Source organism: Triticum urartu, chromosome 6 (genome assembly GCF_003073215.2).
Source record: "Triticum urartu cultivar G1812 chromosome 6, Tu2.1, whole genome shotgun sequence".
NCBI classification, from domain to species: domain Eukaryota; kingdom Viridiplantae; phylum Streptophyta; class Magnoliopsida; order Poales; family Poaceae; genus Triticum; species Triticum urartu.
The window spans coordinates 226,295,774-226,300,906 of NC_053027.1; the positions used below are offsets into that span (position 1 = coordinate 226,295,774).

General features: G+C 53.3%; 1 pseudogene; it reads left to right on the forward strand.

Annotated features, from left to right (window-relative positions):
• Positions 1-2,460: 2,460 nt before the first annotated feature.
• LOC125516717 lies at positions 2,461-4,271 on the forward strand (annotated as a pseudogene).
• Positions 4,272-5,133: the final 862 nt, after the last annotated feature.

The following is a 5,133-nucleotide window of genomic DNA, read 5'->3' on the forward strand; positions in this document are numbered from 1 at the left end:
AATCCTGGTTACATATTTGTGTGTACTCAAGTTGAAAATGGGACTTGGAATAATATGCAAGTTTCATCTTTTCTATTGCAGCGAGTGGGTCGGTTATGCACTGGCAGCGTCCTTGCTACTAGCGGTGGGCGCGATGGTCCGGGCCAAGCAGAGAAAGATAGGTGAGATATGCTCAGAGGTGATCATCGACAAGTCCTCGGACAAGATGACGATGGAGAGTATAGTGGAGGCACAACACATCATGAAGAAGGTGCACGAGTACGTCAAGACGACGAACGTCGTGATCCTCAGGCTATGGTCCATTATTCTAGCCCGGTCACCAAAGGTATATATCATTGCACACTAGTCTTGATCATTGACCATCCTTTGTGTAATGTTGGGGTACCGTCCGTCACATATGGTTCTGGACTATAATGTTTTGTGTACTGTTCATTGTCCTGATCATTGTTTCAGTTAAATTCAGTCCAAATTCAGTCCAGGAGTACTCCAAATTTAGTCCAAACACAGTCCAGATATTGTTTTGGTTTCCTTGTACTCCAAATTCATTCCAAACACAGTCCAGGAGTATAAACAAGTTTACAGATTCAGTCCAATTTCACTTGTGCAGGAAATTCACCTGTGCGGCGGCGGGGAAGGAGCAGCATCGTTAGCCCTGACAGAGGAAGCCATGTTGCCGTTTTGTTTGTTCCCAGCCTTGACTATGGTTGTCCAGCGAGTCCGGCATGTCGTCATTTTCTTGTAAAGCAGTATTGTATCACACTTGTAGAGCTCGTTACACATGTAGATCTTGTAAAGTACTGTATTACACATGGTCATATGTATTGGCAACGTGATCTGGTTGCTCTTATTTGAAGTATTATGTGTGCTTTTGTCTGCCAAGTTAAATACTAGTTGAAATATGAAGAATATGAGCCCGATAGATGGGACTCACTTACCAGACCCAAACCCGACAACTAGGACCCATCTGACTGGTGGACCCATTTAATAGAAAAAGGAAATTATAATTATTTAGACAAAAAGGCCAAGGCCCAATAATAAAAAAGGCTGCAATGTTGGGCCAGGCCCATGAAGTCGACCAAAAATTGATAGAAAAAAATATAGAAAGGCTGAATTAATGGGCTAGGCCCATGTAGAAAACTGAATTGGACCGGGCTGAATCTTGTGCCACATCAGCTTGCCACGCTGGATGCCTACGTGGCCTGGGGAGGTTGCTAGTGACCAAAACGCCACAGTGGACTTATTTTGGTCATAAACGTTTGCGACCATTCCAGAAGAAAGGTTGCTATAGTCAGTTTACGACGCCCAGCTTTTGACCTTATGTTTTTGGTCACAAAAAGGTCATAAATGGAAATTTGTGACCTTTCAGTGACCAATAGTGGTGGTCATAAGTTGACATATTTCTTGTAGTGTACACGAGCTACAACGGTGAAGGCGGGGAGAGGCACGATCTCGGGTCTTGCAGTTTGTAGGGTGCTCGCCGAAATTCCCCACTCATGGAAGCAGACAAAGGACGACACCATGAAACTATCATGACTGCTCTGAATATTGGGTTAAGAAGATTTCCAATGGAGAAAAATTCACTGTAGGTCACAAAACTTGAGCCGGATGACACTTTGGTACCACTACTTCAAAATACCCGAACTACGGTCCATGTACTTGCGCACAGGGTTCATTTTGGTCCGTATGTACGATTTCGTCTACGTATTTGCTGACTTGGCCGAGTCAGCGGCCGCCAGCTAGGCTTTGACCTCCACGTAGTCGATCCTAGGGTGAATACTACTCGGTCCAGGGTTATTTTTGCAAAAACGCCATGTCGGCCAGGGACCTGGTGGAGACGGCCTGGGGCATCACCGGCAGCGGCGTGCCGTTCCTCTGGGTGGTCCGGCCGGGCCTAGTCGCCGCGGACGGGCTGACACGGTTGCCGGGTGGGTTCGAGGAGGCGACACGCGGGCACGGGATGGTGGTGGAGTGGGCGCCGCAGGAGGAGGTGCTCCGGCACGCGGACGTGCCCGGGTTCTGGGACTCGACGACGGAGAGCGTTTGCGAGGGGGTGCCGATGTTGTGTCGCCCGCACTTCGGCGACCAGATGGGGAACGCCAGGTACGTGGAGCATGTGTGGAGGGTAGGCTTCGAGGTCGCTGGCACGCTCGAGAGGGGCGGCGTGGAGGCCGCCATATGGCGGCTCGTCACAGGGAGCAAGGAAGCGGAGATGCGGGCCAGGGCCAGGGACCTGGTGGAGACGGCCTGGGGCATCGGAGAATACACGTGAGCTTCGGCAGCCTGGCATGCATGTCGAGTCATTGGGGTGGTTTTGCAAAAGCGCCATGACCACCCTTCTCTTTCTCTTCTTTGAGCGCGAGGAATCGGTTTGACCTGTTGAGCGCCCTGCTTGCTGCTGGTTCTTTGATCGTCTGGAGTTTTGAGCTGATTTGGAGGAGGCGGGGGTGAACCAGTGGAGGGATGTCGCGGCGGCTGTCGTTGCCAGTAGGGGAGCCGGTGACGGTGACCGTGTCACCGACGAGAGGGAAGGGTGCTGGCGGCAGGAGCCCCAGGGATGGGGTCGTGAGGAGGGGGTTCGGGCTCACCAGCCCCGTGCCCATGCACTCCATCGGCTCCTCCACCGCAACGCTGCAGGTCTCGCCGGTGCACCTAAGCGCGGGGAGCCGGTATGCGTCGAGGGACGGTGCCGATGCGAGCGCCGAGTTCTGCACTACACCGTGCACATCCCGCCCACGCCGGACAGGACCACGGCGTCCGCGTCCACGGACGCGCCCGCAGCTAAGGAGGAGGGGGAGGTGCTGCCGGAGAGGAGCTACGTCTCTGGCACCATCTTCACCGGTGGCCTCAACTGCGCGACGCGCGCCCATGTGCTCAGCAACTCTGCCGATGGCGCTTGGCCGGCCGCCTCCGTCAACATGTCCCGCTCCTGCAAGATGCGCGGCTGCGACATGCCGGAGTTGGCGGCCACCCGCCCTGTGACTGCAGCTTCATGATCTGCGAGGAGTGCTACATGGACTACGTCGCCGCCTCCGGCAACTGCCCAGGCTGCAAGGAGGCCTACTCCGCCGGCAGCGACACCGACGACTCCGTTGACGAGGACGACGACGACGACATCTCCTCGTCGGAGGAGAGGGACCAGATGCCCATGACATCCATGTCCAAGCGCTTCTCCATGGTGCACTCCATCAAGATGCCCATGCCCAGCAGCAACGGCAAGCCAGCCAACTTCGAACCACGCCCGGTGGCTCTTCGAGACCAAGGGCACCTACAGCTACAGCAACGCTCTATGGCCCGAGAACGAGCACGTCGGCGGCGACAACAGCGCTGGGGCCACCTCCGGATTCGTCGACATCGAGGAGCCGCCCAACTTCAGTGCCCGCTGCTGCCGGCTCCTGACGAGGAAGATCAGCGTCTCTCAGGCCATCCTCAGCCCATACAGGTACCAATTCCTCGTGTAAAAACAAGCGACATGGATGTCTGAAGGCTCCCAGTGGGTCGGCACTTGGCTCGCCAGGGCGACGGATCACGCGCGCGGCAACCACGCTGGCATCATTCAGGTGATTGATCGAATCCATAGATGTTTTTGCAGCTGACATACTAAATCCTTTCGAAATGCTTGTTCAATCGATTCGAAATGCTCATGTATCTTCTCCAAATGATTAATGAACGCGCAGGCAATGCATGCGCCACCGACGTCGGAGCCAGTGCTTGGCGGTGAGCCGGCGGAGTCCGGCGCGCTGATCGACACGACAGGCGTGGACATCCGGCTGCCGATGCTGGTGTACATTTCACACGAGAAGAGGCCCAGGTACGACCACAACAAGAAGGCCGGCGCCATGAACGCGCTGGTCAGGACGAGTGCCATCATGTCGAACGGGCCCTTCATCCTCAACCTGGACCGCGACCACTACGTGCACAACTCGGTGGCGCTCCGCGAAGGGATGTGCTACATGCTTGACCGTCGCGGCGACCGCGTCTGCTACGTGCAGTTCCCGCAGTGGTTCGAGGGCATCGACCCCAACGACCGGTACGCCAACCACAACCTCGTCTTCTTTGATGTTGCCATGTGCGCCATGGACGGGCTGCAGGGCCCCATGTACGTCGGCACAGGCTGCATCTTCCGCCGCACCGCTCTGTATGGGTTCAGCCAGACGTGCACCACCAAGCACCATGGCTGGCTCGGCAGGAAGAAGATCAAGTTGTTCCTGAGGAAGCCCACCATGGGGAAGAAGACGGACAGGGAGCTGGTCATGGCGTTTTTGCCAAAATAACCCCAGATTGAGTAGTATTCACCCTAGGGTCGACTACGTGGCGGTCAAAGCCTAGCTGGCGGCCGCTTACTCGGCCAAGTCAGCGAATACGTAGAAGAAATCGTACATACGGACCAAAGTGAACCCTGTGCACAAGTACATGGACCGTAGTTCGGGTATTTTGAAGTAGTGGTACCAAAGTGTCATCCGGCTCAAGTTTTGTGACCTACAATGAATTTTTCTCTTTCCAATGCCAAATCAGGTATCATATTGCCTCTTCATATCTAATTTTGAAAACAATAGGGGATGTCTTTGTTCTAATCGTCTATTTGGTTGATTTCGTGTTAGTGTCAGAGTGTTAAACTAATTCATCTCCTGTTGGTCAGTTTAGGATATTTACTATTTCATTGTTGTTTAACGTGATGCCGCATACCAAAATGAAGGTAGGAAGGCAAACCAGTTGGCCATGGTTGTAGAGAACAAGAGGATGGATCCTCGTGGTGAGAGAATATGCGTATCTAAGGAGGAGTGATTGGAATACTTGACCAAGAAATTGGGAGGCTACTTGATTTGAATGGCCTGGATATGTCAAAAACTTGCTAGCCTGATACTGGGTTAGATAGAAAAGGTAGAATAGAAAGGAACACAAACCACATGGCTGGGATGGTGAGCTTATCACCTAACCTCATTTATTTAGATCAGAGAACTTGAGAAGATGTATGGAGTAAAATCTGGCATGTCTGTGACTCAAGAACATAAGTGAAGCCCCTCGCTAGCACTTGGTTGTGGTAAAGAAGGGGCCGTTCACCATGTCCGTGAGCTGTTTTTCCATGTACATACCTACCCGTCGGACCTGAGTTTTGTAGAAGGTTAATGCATTTTT